The sequence below is a fragment of the Lissotriton vulgaris genome, chromosome 2_1, assembly GCF_964263255.1.
Source record: "Lissotriton vulgaris chromosome 2_1, aLisVul1.2, whole genome shotgun sequence".
In the NCBI taxonomy this organism is placed as follows: Eukaryota; Metazoa; Chordata; class Amphibia; order Caudata; family Salamandridae; genus Lissotriton; species Lissotriton vulgaris.
In genome coordinates, this window is record NC_141687.1 from 1,667,943,051 (window position 1) to 1,667,968,266 (window position 25,216).

The 25,216-nt window shown below is 42.9% G+C and overlaps 1 protein-coding gene across 2 annotated transcripts in view; it reads left to right on the forward strand.

Moving 5' to 3' along the window:
• The window catches only part of LOC147733052 (uromodulin-like), a 195,197-nt gene that overhangs the window by 74,846 nt on the left and 95,135 nt on the right, over positions 1-25,216 (forward strand). Inside the window, exon 1 of one of the 2 annotated variants that reach the window (XM_086957619.1) lies at positions 22,420-22,549. The exons of the other annotated variant lie outside the window; for it this stretch is intronic. The gene's annotated coding sequence lies outside the window, so the exon portion shown is untranslated. Of the gene's footprint in view, positions 1-22,419; positions 22,550-25,216 lie in introns of those variants that run through there. 2 annotated transcript variants of the gene reach the window in all.

Genomic DNA, 25,216 nt, shown 5'->3' on the forward strand with positions numbered 1-25,216 from the left:
TAAAAAGTAGAACACATAAAACAAATTACAATTACATACAAATTTAAATCGCGTACCTGAAATCCATCGTACCACGAAGACAGACACCTAGCGCAAAATGGCGACCGGAAACCGTGACCACGCCCAGATACCGGGACCACGCAGCGACGCCGAAAAAAACCTGCAAAAGAAGTGAGATAAATTAATTCTAAAAAAAGCTTTACAAAGTTACAAAAACTCACAGTCATTAAAAAGAGACAGTCATTTATTAATTACAACACACACCATCGCTTACCTGCAAGTCGTCACGCCACGAAGGCGACCCAACACGGAAACATTAAAGAGAACAGGCCCAAAAATTAAATACATTACAATAAAAACAGAATAGGCTGAACACATAGAAGAAATTACAGCGACATAAAAATGTAAATTAAAAAACACACCATCGCTTACCTGCAAGTCGTCACGCCACGGAGGAGACCCGACACGGAAACATTAGAGAGAACAAGCGCAAAATATATAAAACAAATAGGCTAAAGACTGTAGAACACATAAAACAAATTACAATTATATACAAATTTAAATCGCGTACCTGAAATCCATCGTACCACGAAGCCAGACACCGAGCGCAAAATGGCGACCGGAAATCGTGACCACGCCCAGAAACCGGGACCACGCAGCGACGCCGAAAAAAACCTGCAACGAAAGTGAGATAAATTAATTTCTAAAACACTTTGCAAAGTTATAAAAAGTAGAACACATAAAACAAATTACAATTACATACAAATTGAAATCGCGTACCTGAAATCCATCGTACCACGAAGACAGACACCGAGCGCAAAATGGCGACCGGAAACCGTGACCACGCCCAGATACCGGGACCACGCAGCGACGGCGAAAAAAACCTGCAAAAGAAGTGAGATAAATTAATGTTAAAAAAAGCTTTACAAAGTTACAAAAACTCACAGTCATTAAAAAGAGACAGTCATTTATTAATTACAACACACACCATCGCTTACCTGCAAGTCGTCACGCCACGAAGGCGACCCAACACGGAAACATTAAAGAGAACAGGCCCAAAAATTAAATACATTACAATAAAAACAGAATAGGCTGAACACATAAAAGAAATTACAGCGACATAAAAATGTAAATTAAAAAACACACCATCGCTTACCTGCAAGTCGTCACGCCACGGAGGAGACCCGACACGGAAACATTAGAGAGAACAAGCGCAAAATATATAAAACAAATAGGCTAAAGACTGTAGAACACATAAAACAAATTACAATTATATACAAATTGAAATCGCGTACCTGAAATCCATCGTACCACGAAGCCAGACACCGAGCGCAAAATGGCGACCGGAAATCGTGACCACGCCCAGAAACCGGGACCACGCAGCGACGCCGAAAAAAACCTGCAACGAAAGTGAGATAAATTAATTTCTAAAACACTTTGCAAAGTTATAAAAAGTAGAACACATAAAACAAATTACAATTACATACAAATTTAAATCGCGTACCTGAAATCCATCGTACCACGAAGACAGACACCGAGCGCAAAATGGCGACCGGAAACGGTGACCACGCCCAGATACCGGGACCACGCAGCGACGCCGAAAAAAACCTGCAAAAGAAGTGAGATAAATTAATTCTAAAAAAAGCTTTACCAAGTTACAAAAACTCACAGTCATTAAAAAGAGACAGTCATTTATTAATTACAACACACACCATCGCTTACCTGCAAGTCGTCACGCCACGAAGGCGACCCAACACGGAAACATTAAAGAGAACAGGCCCAAAAATTAAATACATTACAATAAAAACAGAATAGGCTGAACACATAAAAGAAATTACAGCGACATAAAAATGTAAATTAAAAAACACACCATCGCTTACCTGCAAGTCGTCACGCCACGGAGGAGACCCGACACGGAAACATTAGAGAGAACAAGCGCAAAATATATAAAACAAATAGGCTAAAGACTGTAGAACACATAAAACAAATTACAATTATATACAAATTGAAATCGCGTACCTGAAATCCATCGTACCACGAAGCCAGACACCGAGCGCAAAATGGCGACCGGAAATCGTGACCACGCCCAGAAACCGGGACCACGCAGCGACGGCGAAAAAAACCTGCAACGAAAGTGAGATAAATTAATTCTAAAAAAAGCTTTACAAAGTTACAAAAACTCAGTCATTAAAAAGAGACAGTCATTTATTAATTACAACACACACCATCGCTTACCTGCAAGTCGTCACGCCACGAAGGCGACCCAACACGGAAACATTAAAGAGAACAGGCCCAAAAATTAAATACATTACAATAAAAACAGAATAGGCTGAACACATAAAAGAAATTACAGCGACATAAAAATGTAAATTAAAAAACACACCATCGCTTACCTGCAAGTCGTCACGCCACGGAGGAGACCCGACACGGAAACATTAGAGAGAACAAGCGCAAAATATATAAAACAAATAGGCTAAAGACTGTAGAACACATAAAACAAATTACAATTATATACAAATTTAAATCGCGTACCTGAAATCCATCGTACCACGAAGCCAGACACCGAGCGCAAAATGGCGACCGGAAATCGTGACCACGCCCAGAAACCGGGACCACGCAGCGACGCCGAAAAAAACCTGCAACGAAAGTGAGATAAATTAATTTCTAAAACACTTTGCAAAGTTATAAAAAGTAGAACACATAAAACAAATTACAATTACATACAAATTGAAATCGCGTACCTGAAATCCATCGTACCACGAAGACAGACACCGAGCGCAAAATGGCGACCGGAAACCGTGACCACGCCCAGATACCGGGACCACGCAGCGACGCCGAAAAAAACCTGCAAAAGAAGTGAGATAAATTAATTCTAAAAAAAGCTTTACAAAGTTACAAAAACTCACAGTCATTAAAAAGAGACAGTCATTTATTAATTACAACACACACCATCGCTTACCTGCAAGTCGTCACGCCACGAAGGCGACCCAACACGGAAACATTAAAGAGAACAGGCCCAAAAATTAAATACATTACAATAAAAACAGAATAGGCTGAACACATAAAAGAAATTACAGCGACATAAAAATGTAAATTAAAAAACACACCATCGCTTTCCTGCAAGTCGTCACGCCACGGAGGAGACCCGACACGGAAACATTAGAGAGAACAAGCGCAAAATATATAAAACAAATAGGCTAAAGACTGTAGAACACATAAAACAAATTACAATTATATACAAATTGAAATCGCGTACCTGAAATCCATCGTACCACGACGCCAGACACCGAGCGCAAAATGGCGACCGGAAAGCGTGACCACGCCCAGAAACCGGGACCACGCAGCGACGCCGAAAAAAACCTGCAACGAAAGTGAGATAAATTAATGTCTAAAACACTTTGCAAAGTTATAAAAAGTAGAACACATAAAACAAATTACAATTACATACAAATTGAAATCGCGTACCTGAAATCCATCGTACCACGAAGACAGACACCGAGCGCAAAATGGCGACCGGAAACCGTGACCACGCCCAGATACCGGGACCACGCAGCGACGCCAAAAAAAACCTGCAAAAGAAGTGAGATAAATTAATTCTAAAAAAAGCTTTACAAAGTTACAAAAACTCACAGTCATTAAAAAGAGACAGTCATTTATTAATTACAACACACACCATCGCTTACCTGCAAGTCGTCACGCCACGAAGGCGACCCAACACGGAAACATTAAAGAGAACAGGCCCAAAAATTAAATACATTACAATAAAAACAGAATAGGCTGAACACATAAAAGAAATTACAGCGACATAAAAATGTAAATTAAAAAACACACCATCGCTTACCTGCAAGTCGTCACGCCACGGAGGAGACCCGACACGGAAACATTAGAGAGAACAAGCGCAAAATATATAAAACAAATAGGCTAAAGACTGTAGAACACATAAAACAAATTACAATTATATACAAATTGAAATCGCGTACCTGAAATCCATCGTACCACGAAGCCAGACACCGAGCGCAAAATGGCGACCGGAAAGCGTGACCACGCCCAGAAACCGGGACCACGCAGCGACGCCGAAAAAAACCTGCAATGAAAGTGAGATAAATTAATGTCTAAAACACTTTGCAAAGTTATAAAAAGTAGAACACATAAAACAAATTACAATTACATACAAATTGAAATCGCGTACCTGAAATCCATCGTACCACGAAGACAGACACCGAGCGCAAAATGGCGACCGGAAACCGTGACCACGCCCAGATACCGGGACCACGCAGCGACGCCGAAAAAAACCTGCAAAAGAAGTGAGATAAATTAATTCTAAAAAAAGCTTTACAAAGTTACAAAAACTCACAGTCATTAAAAAGAGACAGTCATTTATTAATTACAACACACACCATCGCTTACCTGCAAGTCGTCACGCCACGAAGGCGACCCAACACGGAAACATTAAAGAGAACAGGCCCAAAAATTAAATACATTACAATAAAAACAGAATAGGCTGAACACATAAAAGAAATTACAGCGACATAAAAATGTAAATTAAAAAACACACCATCGCTTACCTGCAAGTCGTCACGCCACGGAGGAGACCCGACACGGAAACATTAGAGAGAACAAGCGCACAATATATATAAGACAAATAGGCTAAAGACTGTAGAACACATAAAACAAATTACAATTATATACAAATTGAAATCGCGTACCTGAAATCCATCGTACCACGAAGCCAGACACCGAGCGCAAAATGGCGACCGGAAACAGTGACCACGCCCAGATACCGGGACCACGCAGCGACGCCGAAAAAAACCTGTTAAAGAAGTGAGATAAATTAATTCTAAAAAAAGCTTTACAAAGTTACAAAAACTCACAGTCATTAAAAAGAGACAGTCATTTATTAATTACAACACACACCATCGCTTACCTGCAAGTCGTCACGCCACGAAGGCGACCCAACACGGAAACATTAAAGAGAACAGGCACAAAAAATAAATACATTACAATAAAAACAGAATAGGCTGAACACATAAAAGAAATTACAGCGACATAAAAATGTAACTTAAAAAACACACCATCGCTTACCTGCAAGTCGTCACACCACGGAGGAGACCCGACACGGAAACATTAGAGAGAACAAGCGCAAAAAATACAGTCATTTATATTACAAAAGACCCCATCGCTTACCTGCAAGAAATCCCTTGGAGCACGGAGACGGAGACAGACAGCGAGCCAAGGATCCCGACCGGAAATTGTTCCCCCCACCGGGCCGTCGCAAAATACCTGCAGAGAACAACAACAAAAAATACGTGATTAAACATTTCGGATGGGGCATTCAAAAAATACAGTCATTTATATTACAAAAGACACCATCGCTTACCTGCAAGAAATCCCTTGGAGCACGGAGACGGAGACAGACAGCGAGCCAAGGATCCCGACCGGAAATTGTTCCCCCCACCGGGCCGCCGCAAAATACCTGCAGAGAACAACAACAAAAAATACGTGATTAAACATTTCGGATGGGGCATTCAAAAAATACAGTCATTTATATTACAAAAGACACCATCGCTTACCTGCAAGAAATCCCTTGGAGCACGGAGACGGAGACAGACAGCGAGCCAAGGATCCCGACCGGAAATTGTTCCCCCCACCGGGCCGCCGCAAAATACCTGCAGAGAACAACAACAAAAAATACGTGATTAAACATTTCGGATGGGGCATTCAAAAAATACAGTCATTTATATTACAAAAGACACCATGGCTTACCTGCAAGAAATCCCTTGGAGCACGGAGACGGAGACAGACAGCGAGCCAAGGATCCCGACCGGAAATTGTTCCCCCCACCGGGCCGTCGCAAAATACCTGCAGAGAACAACAACAAAAAAAACGTGATTAAACATTTCGGATGGGGCATTCAAAAAATACAGTCATTTATATTACAAAAGACCCCATCGCTTACCTGCAAGAAATCCCTTGGAGCACGGAGACGGAGACAGACAGCGAGCCAAGGATCCAGACCGGAAATTGTTCCCCCCACCGGGCCGTCGCAAAATACCTGCAGAGAACAACAACAAAAAATACGTGATTAAACATTTCGGATGGGGCATTCAAAAAATACAGTCATTTATATTACAAAAGACACCATCGCTTACCTGCAAGAAATCCCTTGGAGCACGGAGACGGAGACAGACAGCGAGCCAAGGATCCCGACCGGAAATTGTTCCCCCCACCGGGCCGCCGCAAAATACCTGCAGAGAACAACAACAAAAAATACGTGATTAAACATTTCGGATGGGGCATTCAAAAAATACAGTCATTTATATTACAAAAGACACCATCGCTTACCTGCAAGAAATCCCTTGGAGCACGGAGACGGAGACAGACAGCGAGCCAAGGATCCCGACCGGAAATTGTTCCCCCCACCGGGCCGTCGCAAAATACCTGCAGAGAACAACAACAAAAAATACGTGATTAAACATTTCGGATGGGGCATTCAAAAAATACAGTCATTTATATTACAAAAGACACCATCGCTTACCTGCAAGAAATCCCTTGGAGCACGGAGACGGAGACAGACAGCGAGCCAAGGATCCCGACCGGAAATTGTTCCCCCCACCGGGCCGTCGCAAAATACCTGCAGAGAACAACAACAAAAAATACGTGATTAAACATTTCGGCTGGGGCATTCAAAAAAGACAGTCATTTATATTACAAAAGACACCATCGCTTACCTGCAATTTGTTCCGCCACAGACAAAGAAACCCGACACGTCAGCAAAGGCAGGTCCCGGCAACCTGCAGAGAACAACAAAAAAAAAATACGTCATTAAACATTTCGGCTGGGGCATTCAAAAGAGACAGTCATTTAGATAACAAAAGACACCATCGCTTACCTGCAATTTGTTCCGCCACAGACAAAGAAACCCGACACGTCAGCAAACGCAGGTCCCGGCAATGCCGGACCAGACACGGGGGCGTTCCCGGCGTCGCGTGACGTCGGCAAAAGCCAAAGAATGTCAGGAACGCCCCCGTGTCTGGTCCGGCATTGACGGACAGGCCCCTCGTCCAATGGCAAGGCTCCATTTACGGAGCCAGCCAATGATTGACGAGGGCCGACCCAAAGCCACACTACAGTTCTCATCAGGTTTTCGCCTGCGCGAAAAAGCTGCGCAGAGCGCAGCTTTCGCTAGGCAAAACCTAAAAAGGATCCATTACCAGATTTCAATCCCCATTAAAAACAAAGTAGTTGTCAGAAATAGGCATCAGTTTGGGTGTAATTGAGGGCCACCCTGTCTTATCAGGATGTGAGGGTGCATAAATATTAAAGACCGATATTGGTATTTTGTTTACTTGTAAACTTAACAGAAGCCACCAACCTTCTAGATCTGATTCTTGTGATCACAAGGTAACAGCCATAGATGTTTGACACAGAATTACAACTCCATTACATTTCCCATTACCTGGTGAGGAAAATGCATATCCATCACAATTCACAATGTCGAACATGTTTTTTGGTCTCCAATTCAGTAACATGAGTTTCCTGTAACAAGGTAATATCAGCATTTAATTTGCTTAAATGAGTAAGAACTCATTTACTAGGTGAACCGAACACTTTTACATTCCAAGTAATGATGCATTAAGTCTTGAATAAAGGTTAAGCATGGGCGGAAAATCCGTTCCGCTTGCGGATTTTGTGGATTTTCGGTAAATTCGCAATCCGCGAACTCTCGCGAATTTACCGAAAACCCGCAAATTCACATGCAGCAGATTTTTTTGCTTGGTGATACAATATTGCGGTGTGCGGCGTTCACTTACCGTCATTCAGCATTTGCCGAGTTGTTTTTCTCGATATTTTGCGAGTGCTGCGCCATTTTGGATCTTGCTGCGGGATCCCGCGGGAGTTTGGAGACGCATCGCGAGAGTTCGCAATTGAGAACATGTAGATGCGGCGGGCAGCAACAATCTTGCACTCGCGAAATTACAAAATTTGCAATTCTGCACAAGAAATCCACCAGCAAGCAGCATAAACCTTCTGAAAATGATGATTTTTATCAGAATAACTCCTCAGGTTGACATTTGCCTGCACTTTGTTTTGCAAGGAGTCCATTTTGGGGGGGGGGGGAGGAAGGAAGTGCCCCACAGAAAACCAAGTTTTGCAAAACTGAAAGCACTCAGCAGGTGCAAAAGTTCAAACTCATCATTAGTAACCATTCCCTGTAGTGCTTCCTGAGGGGCCCCTCCAGAGTTCAGTTGCCTACTTGCAACTATTCTATGACCCTGCTCTGACCCTCACAGCAGGCTCATAGAATAGCTACAAGTAGGCCACAAAGGTCCTGGGAAAAAAATTGCACTGCAACAGAAAGCAAATTACAGATAAGGAAGCAGGTGCCAGACAGGAAGTTTAAATTCAGTGACACATTAATCAACCCCAAATTAATTAATGTCAGTTGAAGCAGGGCAGGTGTGCTTGCTTCCCCCCCCCATAATCTACAGTGATGAACCAGAAATTAATTCATGTCAGTTGAAGCAGGGCAGGTGTGCTTGCTTTTCCCCCCATAATCTACAGTGATGTACCAGAGGGTGGCAGTGATGTACCAGAGGGTGGCATGGGTGAACCAGAGGGTGGCAGTGGTGAAACAGAGGGTGCTGTGAACCTGTGATGATGAACCACACGTAGAAACAACAAAGTCGCGACCGTTGCGAGCCGACAAGTAAGTTCGCAATTGCGAACTGGTACAAAACCTTCGCGAACTGGCTAAAACCCTTGCGAACACAAAAAAAAAAATTGCGAGAGTTTGCGGATTTTGCAGATTGCGAATTCGCAAATACGCAAATTCGCGAACGCCAGATTCGCAAAATTCGCCCATGCTTAATAAAGTTAGCAGTGAAATTAGCATACTCTATATGTGGAGAATACCAATTGCGGAAATTGTTTAATCGAGTAAAAGATGAAACCTTGTATTTCTTAGCAGAGAGCGAGAAATATAAAAGAAAGTAACACGCTGAAAGAGAAGAATCAAGATGAAGAATACAAAATATAGAAGAGACAAAACATAGGAAAGAGTATGAAAATAGAAGGAAAGAAAACATGAAAAGGATAAAAGAAATAAGGATGTTGACAGAAACAAAATAAGACAAAAGAGATACCAAACACCAGGACAAAATAATCGGGAGTGGTGCGACCACAAAAGGGAAGATGACAACAACCGGGTTCCAGACAGCTGAAGGAGAGAATCCAGACCAGAGATATGGGTATAAAAATAGGAGGATTTGCTAAACACGACACAAAAAGAATGTACCTAAGAAGTAAACAAAAATATATGCATTATTATCTTATACAAAGATATACTTTTAAAAGACTAATAAAAAATGAAGTTAATAGTAGGTTAACCTAGACATTAAAAAAAATACAGCAACAATGACATGAAACATAAAAAGAGAGTTATATGAAGCCTTCAAGTGGAAGAGTATTTAGAAGTGAACATTGTTTCCATTTTACAGTTGTCTATACATTTATGTGGCATTCGAGGGACGTACACAATTGTTTTGTTATTCTAAGTTACTTAAAGAAGCACTGATGGAAAATACCAAATCTGGCTCCAAGGGAACATAACGCAGGTTGCATGTCTAGAAATTCTTACATCTGTCTGCTGAAGCTTTAGCCATATCTTGAACAAAATATAATGGGTTTCCTAACTAAGTGACTCATCCTTTGATTTTTGCTGCTTTGATCACTGTGAGAAGATCCTGATATTCTAGAAAAAATATTATGACAGCCGGAGGTTTTTGTTATGAAGAGGCATCAATGACCAAGTCTATGAGCACATAATATGTTAAACGTAGTGGATTCAGGGCTGCCCAAAACTTATGGGAGAACATTTTCGAAAAAGGAAATAGGTTGAGAACCCTCTGTTTTCTCCGCAGGACCATAAATGAGAAGATTATGGTGCCTATTGCGATTTTCTAAATCTTCAGTAACTTTCTTAAGATATGACACTTCTGCTTTGAGGTGCCTAACATCTTGAGCATTATCCTGAATAGAAAGCATCTGATGTTCTATGCCCGTAACTCTATGTTCCTTCAGAGACCATTTGTCGTCTAGTCCCTGAAGCTTTGTATCAGTTTCCTCTATATAGGGTTTCAAGGCGTGGATATTTTCTAAAAGGAGCTCCATTGAGATGGAGGAAATGAGTTTACAGGGTGATGGATCTTTTTTTGCCTTTCATTTGCTGTTAGTGGAGCTGTGGTTAGTATTTTAGAGGTTACTTAGAAGAAATGTGTAGAGGCGCAGGAGGAGCACGAATGAGAATCTTGAGATACCATATCAGGATGTTACATATTAGTTCCAGTAAAGAAAAATACGTTTTTAGTATCCACTGTATACTGAGAGTGTGTCATGCCAGGGCTGTGTAATTTTAAATTCCTACTTTTCCCCATACATAAATATAAATGATAAAATAAAGGGAAATTGCATAGGGATTATCCCCAAATGAGCTGCAGTTAAAATGTGGTTAAAACAGTCTCCGTTGGCTGTCAATTGCAATGCTTCCGAAAATAGAAATACTGACTTTAATAGATAAATTGCTGAAAATGAAACTTCCAACGGCAGTCTATTGCAGTGCTTCAGAAAATAGAAATGCTGACTTGAAGAGATACTTTTTTTAAATTAAACTTCCCAGCACACAGAACAGCAGAGAAATGTATGAGGGATGCAAGGTCAAATGGTTATGCCATTAGTACCAAAGCTGTTCTCAGTTTAATAAACACTGCTGGAGCTTGAAACAGGAAAAAAATCATCTCAGTAAAGATGATAAAGAGCACATTAAGCTGTCACCTGTGAATGCAGTTGTGTTCCAAAAGTATTCTGCTTCATGTGGAAATTAACTGGTGACAAAATTGTAGGTATGTGATGAAAAATACCTCATAGCTGGAAGAAGCTCTGTTAGCCTTCCGCCATCTTCAGTGGGGGATAAGCTACACCCTCTGAATGTACTATTTCTAACTGATCTATGTGCATTTTCATGTGTCAAGAAGTAATTCAGTGTTGACAGCCTTTTACTCAGATTGCAGCACAAGCAACCAATATCATCTCTTGCTTCCGGTAAGCCCTTTGTCAAAGCATCTTCCTCCCTAGATAATCTTTTGCTATTTAGTGTTTTGCAGCATGTTTCTGTTGAGGTCTGCATTGTTTTTATCTTACGTATAGAATGTTTTTCTTTCCTTGAAGTGTTTGTTGTATATTTTGTGCTACTTTTTTTAGTGCATGATTTGTATTGTTTTTATTAACTTGATGTATTTCTTGCTTTTATGTTCATATATGGTATGAGTAATTATATAGGGCTTACGACTCTGATGAGGCTGGTGCATAGTGTGAGCCAGTGGTTGCCAATGCAGTTCCTCTGCATTTTTGGGGACAAGAACTTTTTTCTGCATCAGAATTTTTCCAGAGCAAGAGAGTGAAAAAACACACAAAGGGGTAAGAGAATGATGGAAAAACTGCAACAAAGGGAGAAAGCAGTTAGATAAAGAGGCCGTGAGTGTCAGGTGGTAAAATAAATACCCATGAGGTGGAATCAAGACTTACAGCCATATTCATGAACCTGAATTGCGCTCGCAAATGGCCAGATTCTGAGAATCTGGCCGTTTGCGAGTGCGATTTTTGCATTTGGGATTCATCATCCCAAATGCAAAAATCGCTATTTGCGAACTCGCATATTTGCGAGGAATTGGATTTAAGGAATCTCTAATAGAGATTCCTTAAATGCAATTCATCACCCTATTAGAAATTGCGAATTCGCAATATTTGATCGCAATTTACCACGAAATCTGACTTTGTGGTAAATTGCGATAAACGAGTAAAAAGCACTTTTGTGCATTTTTTACTTTTGCATGTTGCACACACACATGTCCTCTGGACATGTGTGTGCGCAACACCTGTTCAAATGTACATTTGAGGGGTGCTACAGGGTGTCCTTTGGACACCCCTGGCACCCTTCAAATCGCAATCTTATTTGCGATTAGCAAATTGCTAATCGCAAATAAGGAATACTCCCAATTCATTACTATGGGCCTTTTGGCCCATAGGAATGAATGGGGAGTTTTTCCTTATTTGCGATTAGCAATTTGCTAATCGCAAATAAGGAATCAGTAGGAATCGCTATAATTTTTGCTAATCCTACATGAATCCCGTTTTGCGAGTCCTTAATAGCGAATCGCTATCATTCGCTATTAGGGCCTCGCAAAACGGGAGATTGATGAATATGGCTGTATGCAACCTGCGTTTGTATTGGCCACAGCTCTTGAGAGAAACTTTGGGCCCTGGCATCTACTCTTTCACAAATTAAGTACTGAATTAGCAATAAAACTACAGAGGTCTTCAAACTGTGGGGCACGCCCCCTGGGGGGGCCCATGGCTGTATTCCAGGGGAGGGGGATTTACGAATATCTGCATTTACCTGTGAATGAAGTTAGCCTGGAAGTGCCACTGGCAAGTTTCCAGGCTGTCTTCATTTACATGCTGCAGTTGAACTCCAAAGAAAAAGTGTGGGGACTTTAAATACTGAGTGCCATGGGGACAGAGTCTGTGAGTGTGGACAAGGGGTCAAAAATGTGCCTAAGGAGAAATTAATACTCTGCGATTTGTTGTTGTTTTCACCTTCATTTAGCAGCATTTGAAATAACATACATGCACCTTAAATGAAAAATACATGCAAATTTAACCGTTGAAAAATGTACTCATTTAAGTTATAAAACCTCATTTGGTTAAAGTGATCACTCTGGATGCCTGTGTGTGTGTGTGTGTGTGAGACCAGAGTCACGGAATTAAGTTCTGATTGGTGCAGTGAGGACTAGTGACTTGTTTATTTATATTGCTGACTAGTGACTTGTTTATTTATGGTGCTGCAAGGTCTGAGACTGTGACAAAAAGCACTGTGAATGTTATTATTTTAAAATTGTATTACACAGTATAATATAGGTTGCCACAAAATGTAGTGTTTCAGATAAAACAAGTGTTTTAAAATATACACTTTTGTAATAAGTAATCAGACTGTTTCTAGTGCAAACATTTTTTAAGTGTCCATTGAAAGGACAAGCTACAAACCTCCACTGACGCCACCTTTATATTACATCACAAAAAAAAATATTTCCCACTGTAGGAAGCTGGCTCTGTATATGGTATACCACTAAGTGGTTATATCGTGCACAGAGCCAGAGATTCCCGCAGGAGTGTACAGGGCTCAACTGAAACCCAAAGTGCTCTATTTGTGGTAGTGTGGGTGAGCAGCCTCAGGCCTAGCACAGCGAAGTGTAAGCCATTTGTTATGCACACAGTGATTAATAAATGGCACACAACTCAAAAAGGAGATCCACACCAATTTTGAAAAAATACCCTTCTTTCAAGATTTATTTTTAAGATCAAGATGTTCTCCAAAAGGTAAGTATTTTTTTCAGAAAAAGTGGACACTGCAATTTCAGGCTGTGCAATGTTTACCTATGGAGGAAAACAAGAATGCAGTTTTTCAGGTAAGTACGCAACTTACAGATCCAGTCTTTAGGGTTAAAGGTCAATACCAGACAAGGTTCAAATTGGTACCAAGAATGCACCACCAGCAGCACATGGGCTGCCGAGTGCGGAGGTCAAATTTGGAGGCAGGTGCCCTATGTTAACCAATGGAGACTGGGGAAGAATGAAGATGCAATGCTCACAGGTGAGTAAAGCAAACTCAGGTGTTGAACTCTTGAAGTTAAGGTAAGTACAGGGAGGGCCAGAAGGCAGCACCAAACTTACACCCTCAGTTTTTTCTTTAACTGTCTACTCCTCTCCATATTACAGGAGCCCCTCCACCTACCATACTATGAAAAGAGGTGTGAGAGGGGCATTTTCCTTGCTAGCATTAGGGACCAGTGTGCTGCGCAGGGAACACGCAACTGGGTGGGAGCTAGATTTTTTAAAAACACAAAGCATCAGAAAGTCTGCTATGTGCTTGCTTTGGGGACTGGCCAGAGTAGACGGCCTGCTTCGAAAAGCTGTAGATCCCATTGGTGCTGCAGGGGCAGAATTGTGGTTGTTTTATTATTCTTTATTTCCTGTATTTGGGGACCAGTGGATTCTTGCTGTACCAGTGCTGCTTTGGACCTTGGAGCAATGGCCTAGGGAGACCAAAGTTGAAGCATGGGAGACACCTTGGTTAGGGCATCAGAGAATTCGGAGTGAGAGCAAAAGGCGAGAGCCTGCTTCACATGGCAGCAGCTGTCGTTAGTGAAGCAGGTGCAGTGGCACCGGGGCCCAGGTGTCTAAGGGACCCATTGCATCACATTTATGAATGTCTTACTTTAAAAAGGGGTCATGGGTGGTCATTTTTCTTGCTAGAATTACAGCAGTGGGCACCCTTTCCACAAAATAGGGGCAAAAAGCAGGAGCTCATTTCTTTTTGGAAAGGGACACAGAGCCGGTTTCAAGATTAAAGTGATGGTCCAGCATGGTGTGAAAGGAGTGAAAGAAGAAGAGGAGATAGATGTGGCCCTTAGAAATAGGCTATCATTAGGGCAGCAGCTGCCATTGCATTGGAGCCCAGGAGTGTAAGGGGCTCCCAGCTCCCCAAATATGAGTAGTAGTGTTTTTGGTCAGTTCTGTTTTTGTTTGATGCATTTAATTTTTGTGTGTTACATTTAATATGGATTATGAACTCCTGAAAAGAACCCCTCAAATGATCTCAAAATCCCTGTCCGCCAGTGATCAGCCATGCCCCCCCCACTCTGCCAATATTTGCCATATAGTTTTGAGGGAGGATGCAGGCTTCAAAACATTTTGTTAAAGGGGGGGGGTGAAACCTCAGTTATAGGCGGATAGCATGCTGCTCTGTGAGAGCTCAGTGTTAGTGGCGCATAGGCCTGAAAGTTGGTCATGCTCTTTCATGCAGTCATGTATTTTCCAATATTCATCAATGCAAATGTATTGAACAGTTCCTTACATATTGAACTCAGATCATGCCCTATTCTTCTTACTGTTAGTTGTGGGAGCAGGTTAGTTGTTTAAGAATATCACAATGTCGTCAATTAGTCTGATCAATATGGTTGTTTCAACCTGTAGTAAACAACTGGTGTTTAATTGGACCGCCAAACTGAAAGTGATAAGCATTCGTTCATGCAGTTATTCAGTTTGTAGTTCATGCTTAGTGTGAATGGCTATCGGGGCACCGTGTAGCAAAGCATGCAATGAACTAAAAATTGCAGATTATCCTAATATGAGCCCAGCTCTGGTGCTCCTTATATTGCACCGCCACCATAGTGATGCCAGTATGCTAGAATTAGTTACAAATCCATGCTTAAGGACATTATTTTCCACGATAATTTTATTTTTGGCAATTAGTCCAATTGATTGGATTTGGATACAGTGAGAATGAAATAAGGAAAATTGAATTTGAACAATATGGATATATATGATGGTAATTAAATATGTAAATAATGAAGAAAATACTGTCCACAAGGAGCTCTTTCTTTCGGATGTAAGTTAATTTAATATGAAATATTTTAAATCTACATCAGCACTTCATTTTGATCTCTGGCTCGGTTTCTACTTTCATTTTAGACTTGGCGTGGCTCTGAAAGTGAGTCTGCTCCTTCATCTGGAGGACTTGGCGACGGGGCGTTGAAGCAGGCAGCAGTAGTCCGAGCCTGGTGGTTGGGGCTGGTGTGGTGTATAGCTTTGAGGGCAGCGACAGAGTTGTGCGACTGCGGCACACACAAAGTGCATCACTGTTGTACCATCTGACCAGAGTACCAGGATCCAGTCACCCTGCCCTCAGCATTTCTGGCCTCATCCCTTCTTGCCCAGTGGAGTTTTCATCCAAGGCTCTTTTACATTCAGCACCAAAACAATTGGTTAGACCAGGGGCAAGCTTGCTAATAAAACACCAACCGAGGTGAAATCCCTGATTAGGTGTTTGAACAGAGATGGGCAGACTCTTGCGGTTAATGGGGTAAGCATGATGGCGTAAGTATTAAACCGCAAGATCATACCTTTTCTTAAGAGCATATCTAAAGCATGGAGAACTGTTCTTTTAGCCCGGACTCCAGATGGTAGTCCCCTGTATCATCAAGGGGCCTTCTCAAATAAACCTTAGCCTATTGTAGCAACACCACCATGCAAAAGGTGTGACCAATCCTCATGGATCCATAAGACCACCCCCATCAGCAACATCCGGTGAACACAAGCAGCGCACTACACACACAGCCTGTGGGAGGCGGGAACCTTGTTTTAAATGGCTCCAATGTTCAACATTTAGAAAAAATTAACATGATGATCCGCAGGTCTAGGTAAAGTTTTGCTGTGAAGAAGGGGGACTCTATCAATACTGATTGCTCTCTTGCTAACCCGGCCTTACGCATGGTCAATTCCACCCCTACGACCACAACAAGTGCGTTAAACTGGCAATCTGATAAGTTAGTATTGCACATTGATTTACTCCAGTCTTAGGCCAATTATGTTGCTACAATCACTCAAATGTACAAACTTAAATAAAAAGGCTGGTTATTTGGTACTTCCGGGACATTATAAGAACTTCAGATGTTCAGGAATTGTAAAAATAACTCTGCTTGCGTCCCCAAATAATAGTTTGAAGTGGACACACAATGACCATCCTTGTAATCGGACATGAGAAGCAGGGATAAATAATGTTTTGACTCATAACCTAAAGTCCCCTCGGAGTACCTCCGGAATAGACCACAATTATCATCCCACAATCAACTACATTGCAGGGGCTACTACAGCTAATAATGACCGGAAACTACAGCTGTAGCGAAAGAAGAAAAACAGAATCACAGAGAAAAGAAAATATAATCTAACCAAAATCAAGCTGTACCCTATGTTTACAAAAAAACAGTGATATCAGTGATTATGCTGTAATAAAACCTCAGACTAGTGCACCACACAAAAACGTATTTAACCATTTGGAGAACTGGTCTAAGAAGCAAATATTAGCACAAGATTGGGACCCACACCCATAAAGGATACCTACAGGCTACATATCCTCAATGTAGCCACAAGGCAAGGTGTCGCGCCTAGCTTCCACATTCTCAAACAAACAATTTGAAGGATAAGTCTCCCAGCCAGATTGAGATTGTCTGCTTTAACGCTCTCGGTGCTTAAATCCTTTAATATTGGTATTTTATGGTGCAGGCGCAAAAATATTTTCATGCACTTTGTATCAAATCTGTAAAGCAAGGAAGGGGAACCCGATAACGCCCTGTAAGCTTGGAACCAGTGTTTACTGAAGTAAATGACCAACAAGGAGATCATTTAAAGGGTATGTTGTACAATTTTTTACTTATGTTATTTAGATATCTTAAATAAACAGGCCTGTAGAATAATCTTGCAGACAAGACCTAAACAGAACAAAATAGAAAAGCAAAAAAACAGCGTACCAAAAAGAGAGCATCCAATTAAAGAACTTTATAATAAACTAAACCAAAAACAATGAACAAATCATTGTATTGTACAAACCAGCAAGGCTCACACATTCATCATGTGCAGGTGATATGTGCTTGAATCTAGAAGAACATTTCACAAGTGTAGGACAATCCACGCTTATTAGGGGGCTGATTCATGGACAGTTTTTTTTATTAGATATAGATTTGTTTTCTAAATAATGATTCTTAAAAGAGTGATGGAGCCATCATCGACGTTTCAATTTCTGGTGTATTAAATACATGTGACCTTCCTCAGGACTGCTTGGCGTAGGGGTACTGTTAAAATTGTTAGTTGTAAACATGAATAAAACCATACTGCCATATATCCAGGGTAGATGATTCTCGAGACAGAGAATATAGTGCATTACTTTACTTTAGTTCTAGTGTCAAGTAGTGCTTCCATTTTTGTGTTGTAGTGAGCGATGAGGTCATCGGCATTGAGATCGAAAAGTATTAGGTGGTGGTCAGTCCACAGTCCAGTTGTAGGGTAGGATAGCGTGGGAAGATAAGGTGTTATTTGAGATTATTGCATCAAGGATAGAACCCTTATTGCGAGTTTGTTTATTGCAGTGTTGGGTGAGATTGTTCACTTCCAGGAGGGTGCCTAAGGCTTGTGCTATTGGATCTTCGGCCTTGTTCAGGTGCTGGTTTAGATCTCCTAGTCTCCTAGTATAATGTCTGTGCTGCCTTTTAGGGAGTTTTGAGGTATTAGGTCTGTTAAGTCCCTAAGGAGTTTTCTCCCGGAGGGTGATAGATCTCATGACATTTGATGGGGTTGGGGCCTTTTTGCAGAGCGCTGAACTCCCAAATATTTAAAGGTAGGGTATTTGGTAATGTGAAAGGGAGTTTAGTAAAGATCATTTTTGTGTACGATGGCTAAACCACCACCCAAGCGATCCTTGCAGTCACTACAAGTGACTGAGAAGCATGGTGGAGCGAGGAGTCAAGGAGAGGGGATGAGTGGTCATTCAGCCAGGTTTCTAGTACAAAGAAGATGTCATCTTTGTGTCGAAGGATGGTTTCCGCTATGTCAGTGGCAGGCCTGACTGCTGACCAACAGTTTAAGAGCATGCAGCATAGCATGGGTAAAGATCTTGGACCAGGTTGACTGTTTTGGATGGTAGTTATTTGGGCAGGAGGAATGGGAGGGCGAGTGGAGACCGAGGCCCTGCTAGTGTCAAGGATTACCGGGATCATGCAGTGGCAAGTTTGGCTTGGGACATTGCCATATGCATTGCTCAGCTTTTCAGCTTCCGGCTATGACAATTCAATTGTGGCAAGTCTAGGTTTGCCATGCTGATGCATGTAGGGACATCCTACAGCCTTTTATTTCACACATTTTGTACAGTACGTTTGTCAGACAGTTCACTTTAAAAAATCCTCCAACTTTGCAGCTAGAGAAATGAAAGTAATTGTAGATGTAAACTGACTTTTGACCTCTGTCTCTGAACACAGAATAAATGTGACAAGATAAAAGCAAGATTTAATGGCATCTTCAATGCTCCTTCACTTTGTGAGTGAACAGAACACCTGTTTGTCAGCTTAACCTGTTGCATAAGTCTGACAGCCCCCGGCCGTCTGACGTCACGGTGGGCGTGTGTGGAGGACAGCCGGGGGCCGTCTGAACCACGCCCAGTCATAAATCACCCGCACCGCGGTGGAATTCGTGCCGCGGTCAACAGGTTAAAGAAGGGGTGAGTAGGCCCTAAATATAGCTCACTCTAAGAAAATATATAGCTTGGTCTGATAGAATATGACGCTTAATAAAATATGACTCCCCATAGCCTGGGCAAGCAGATATGTCGAGACCGGACTCTAGTCCACTCTAATCCACCCCACTCTAAACCACTCCAATCTACCACAATGTACCCCACTCCACTCCAGTCTACCCCACTCCAATCCAATCTATCTCAAATCCACCCCACTCCAATCCACCCCACTTTACCCAATCTACTCCTCTCCAGTTTACCCCAAACTACCCCACTACACTGTACCCCAATCCATTCCACTCCAATCTACCCCACTCCAGTACCATCTACATCCCATCGCTGTACTCTCATCTACCCCATTGCACTCACTCTAACCCAAGCAACCCCACCCCACTCTACCCCAATCTACTGCACTCTACTCAAATGTACCCTACTCAGCTTATAATGACCCCACTACACTACAATCCACTCCAGTTGTCCCACTCCAACCTACCCTACTCGATTCCACTCTATCCCACTCCAATCTAACCCACCCCAATCTGCACCACTACACTCCAATCTACTCCACTCTATCCAACTCCACTTCACCGCACTCCTATTTACCACAGTCTACTCCATTCTAGTTTCCTACAATCTTCCCCACTACACTCCAATCTCTACTCTACTCCAATCTCCACTCCAATCTATCCCACTCCAATCTACCACACTGCACTCTACTCCACCCCTCCCCTCCAATCTACCCCCTCCAATTCACACAATCTGCCCGCTCCACTCTACCCCAATTTACACCAATCTACCACACTCAACTCTACCCCACTTCAACACCCTCTACCCTATTCCAATCTACTCCAATCTACTGCACTCCACTCATATCTATCCTATTCTGTTCAAATTAACCCCACTCCACTACAATCTACCCCACTCTAACCTACCCTTCTCAAATCAACCCTACTCCATTCCACTCTGTCCCACTTCAATCTAACCCAATTCAAACCACTCCACCCCAGTCTGCACCACTCCACTTCACTCCAATCTACCCCACTCCACTCTACCTCATTCCAATATACCACAATCTACCCCACTCCATCCCTATCCACCACATTCCACTTCACCTCTATCTACCTCACCCCCTCCACTCCAATCCACACAATCTGCCCGCTCCACTCTACCCCAATTTACCCCCAATCTACCACACTCACCTTTACCCCAATCTACCCCACTTCACCCCCTCTACCTTTATCCACTCTACCTCAATCTACTGCGCTCGACTCAAATCTATCTTATTCCGCTCAAATTGACCCCACTCCACTACAATTTGCTCTAATCTACCCCACTCCAACCTACCATTCTCATATCTACCCTACACCACTCTATCTCACTCCAATCTAACCCAATCCAAACCATTCCATCCCAATCTACCTCTCTCTACTCCAATCTGCAACACTCCACTCCAATCTACAGCACTCCACTCCAATCTACCTGACTTCATTTCATTTTGCCCCTCTCCACCCCAATCTCCTCCACTCCCATTCCACTTTACCTCCCTCCACTTAACCGCATTCCTATTTACCGCAGTCTACCCCAATTGAGTTTCCTACAATCTTCCCCACTCCACTCTACTCTGCTCCAATCTTCACTCCAATCTATCTCACCCCACTCCATTTCAATCGACCCCACTCCACTCCAATCTACTCCACTCCAGTCTACCACAATCTACCCCATACAAATATACCACAATCGACTCCAGTCCACCCCATCCACCACACTCCACATCACCCCTATGCAGCAGGATGACACTAAGCCGCTTGGTGCAGTTAAAAGCTAGATGAGCAGCAGATGCCTAGTGGCAGGGTGACAGCAGCCGCGTGCACTGAAAAGTAAATGACCACCTGAAGACTTGCGGCATCAACACTTCGGGCGGTCATCTTGAGGTGAGGACATCTCCATTTGAAAGAACAGAGGCAGCTATCATAAGGTTAGGCTCATATTCGAGCACTGACAAAAGCATTAAAAATAATGCCGATACTCTAAAAATAATTTTAAAACCCTTGATTTGTGTATAGGATGCATTAAAAGAAGTATTGAATGAGTCATGATTGAGTGCAGGTGAAAGGTGTAAAATAGTCCCTCATGCAATGCAATGGAAGACGAAAGGACATATCCAAACAGCTAATAGAATGAGGTAAGAGAGACTAGGTCTCTGAGGTATAGCCAAAGCCCACTCCATGTATATGTTACATGTTTGTAACAACGCATCTTCCAGATGTTAGAGCTTCACATAACCTGACCTAAAATGGAGGTTAGTCCAGCTGTTACTGATGCTTGGGAATACCTGTGACCTCCTTGAGTGGGCCTGGCACACAGTCTTTTCTAGTGGCGACAGCACTAGGTCCATGGCAGGAAATGTGAAACAGACATATATAATTAGTTGATGTTCATGGAGAAAAGTGTGATGTCAGTTCAATGCATCCTTTTGATTTGGCAGCAAGCAGGCTCGAGTGTGCACCCTCCCTCAGCTCACTGCCAGCACAGGTGAGTGTGGTGCTGCTGCTGTCACTCCGGCGAGGTGCAAAGCCCACCCACTCCAGGCTGTGGAGTCAGACCAGTGGGCCGCTCTGTTTGGCGGCTGTAGGGGTTGGCAACGTGCTGTATCCCAGATATGTTCAGAACGCCCATCCGTACAAAGGCTGAGAAGATGGCGTCCTTTACCTCAAGTGTCAGCCGGCACCCCCAGAGTGAGGGTCAGAGGGGCTGTTTGGCACCGCTATAATCTGAAAGTGGCTTGGGTTTAGACATTTTTTTAATTAATTACCCTTTGACAAAGGATTAACTGTGTCCCCCAAAGCTAGAAGCGAACCAGGTCTGTTTGGGCCTCTGAGTTGGCCTAACTTCCAGAGAGGGAGAGACCAGTTAGGGAACTGCCAGCTGTGACAGCAGGCCCACCCCTGGGCCTGAAGTAACCCCACAAGCCCCGTGCAGGTCTCCTTCTTACACATGTGGTTTGAAAGGACTTGAACACCTCTGAGGGGTGGACTGTATGGGAGATAGAGAGCGAGAGACCTGTCTGCCACCTGTGACGGAGCACGTGGAGGTATGTCACAAGCCCCGCCCCTGGACCTCTCGTGGCGCGTGATCTGGTGGATAGGCATTGGACAAGCTTGACCTATTCACTTTTGCCCCCAAGCGCGCCCTATGAATTCCTACCACCCACAATCCCCAGGGCCGACCAGAAATACCTGATCCCAGCCCGAGCTCCAGGGTGGATATGACGTGGTGTCTTACAGTCAGATACACACAACGAACAGGCAGGCAGAGGGGCCAGAGACAGACACACAGGAGAGAGAGCAGATCTCCGCAGCGTCCTTCCTGTACTGAGTGAGTACAATGCACTACTTCTTACTTTTAACTGCATCCACTGTACAATTAAGAACGTTTCTGGGAAATTACAATGGCTGTCACATTTTAGTCAAAACCAGATAGCCCAGTTCGTCTCCAATGTCCAGGGTGGGTTTTTATGCTTTTTTCCAGACTAAACTACGGTCACAACTCTATAAAGACTCCTCTCCACGTCTTGCACAACCCTTGCTTACCCAGTGGCGTAATCCAAAATGGAGGAGTGAGGTCTGAGAAGAGCTGGCACTCTCCCACTGAAAGTATTAACCCCCTTCAAAGAAGTGCAGGTGCTCCTCTCGCGAATCAAAGAAGTGCCGGCGCTCAGTACCTGCCCTTTTACAGCAGTACTGGTAAACAACACTGTCCCTTAGCATACTGCCCAGTAACCACTGGCTGACATGTGACCCAAGAAAAACCCTCACCCCTGCGCACGAAGCAGTGCATGCTGGCATGAAAAAACCCCATTGGATGGGAGGCATTTGTGGGTATCTACATCAGGAACTTGGCGACAAAAATGGTTTGTTTTTTCTGCGGCGAGAGAACACTTTTTGAAAGGGATTTCCGCCTACCTTGCTTATTTTCTACAAAGGCAACCTCGTCTCCATTCTAAACATTTCCAGATAGTCACCCAGGACAGCAAGCACTGCTCTAGTTCCTTGCAAGAGAGACTAGGCTCTTAGTAACAGTGTAACCTTGGTTTTAAACAATCCAAGGCTACCAGTTACATTAGAGCATCCCACGTACGGTTCCAGAAACTGCAATTATGTGGCAATGGAGAATCCAGCTGTCTGGCAGGGTTGATTAAATTATCTCACAAGAAAAGACAAATTATGCTATTTAATGTGGTATCTTCTGCGGCAGTAATCATTTTGCTAATTACTATTTTGTCGTGGTAACACATTAATACTGTATTCAAAAAGGAGGGAGAAAATGATCCAGAGGGATCAAAGGGGTGTGATTACCACTCACATGGAGTGGAAGGTCCAGCCTCAGTCCGTGCCCTCAGTCAGTATTATTTTCAAGAAAATTGGACAAGGCTGTTCCTCGAGTTGGGAGAATAGTGAGATGCACTGGTCAAATGGGAAAGTGGTGGTTAAAAGGTGTTAGCCTCCCACTGGGTATCCATTGTGTTGGATATGTTTGCCTCACATACCCTTGCAGGTGTCATGCTTCATCATAGACGTTGCTCCTCGTCGGGTAGGCGGTGCAATTCCCAACGGGCTCACCTTTAAAGAGGGGCTCTTTAGGTCCTATGATGAAGCATGACACCTGCAAGGGTGTGTGAGGCAAACATATCCAACACAATGGATACCCAGTGGGAGGCTAACACCTTTTAACCACCACTTTCCCATTTGACCAGTGCATCTCGCTATTCTCCCAACTCGAGGACCAGCCTTGTCCAATTTTCTTGAAAATAACACATTAATACTGTCTGGGCACATGTTCCAACTCCTTAGCGTCAGTATACAACCTAAATTCATGAGTCAACAACTAAACAGTGACCTGTTAACATCTGTAGAAGGTCTGCCACAACCTTTTTTTATGTAACTTTTGATCTATTTGAGCTAGAAGCGAAATTGTTTTGGTTGCAATTTGTAATTTAGGCAGCAGATGGTGGATTAATATTGCAAATCCATAATCATGCAAAAAACGCTGCAGCTGCAGAATCGCATCATTTCAGTGGCCCTTCTGATAATACATGGCTCCTGTCCCAAACATCATATTCATACAGATGAAAATGGCATAAATTAATAGTTACTTTTTTTAATAACCCATTTTATTGTTTGTGTTCCAGACATATTCATGATCACAGCAGTGATGTGCATGGAGTTCAGCTTTATAACATCATTATCTGATAATCACCATGGACAGGACCCCTGTTACAATCAATATATGTAGTGCTCGCCGCCGGCCCCAGGTCCCCCCTCCTCCGTGCCCCCCCCCCCACCACCACAACACTATTCCATTCCTTGGTTACGTATCTCTTAGCAGCTACTAGCCCCGTCCAGAGCAGTGCAGTTTGGCATCCATTACAATGCAGGTCAACAGACACACTCAGTAGGGCTTATTTGGAGTCCTTCGAGACTCTCCACCCCAACACCCAAATTAATAGTACTTTTAATAATTATGACAATGACACATCAATAATGGCGGACTCTGAATCACAGGGGTCAAACCTTGTTAGTAACAAGCATTGGCATAGACAAAAGGTCTCGCCTTTGGGACCTTATAAGTATTTAGTTATGTAGCAGGTCCCAAAGGCGAGACCTATTGGCTATGCCAATGCTTGTAATATGAGGTAAATGCTGTCCTGTGCTGAGATTTATGTTTACTTTTAATTCTCTTATCTATCGGTTGCCATTTTGTATTTATGGTGCTTTTACCCTCTGTCCATGTTGATGTGTGCGTATGTTCTGTTCTAGAGTTGGAATTCCTGAGGGGTACTTAAGAAAGTGAGGGCAGAGGGGGTGCGATTAACCACGTGCACAGAGGTGACTGTGACTGGCACCAGTACGTGATCCTATAGAAACATATAAACCTATCTGTTGTTTCTGCTTGGTTGTGATGCTTGTCGACTCCACACTAACATAAAAACACAACATCTTCTATGAGGGGTGCTGCGGGGCTGCAGCACCTTAGAGGTCAAGG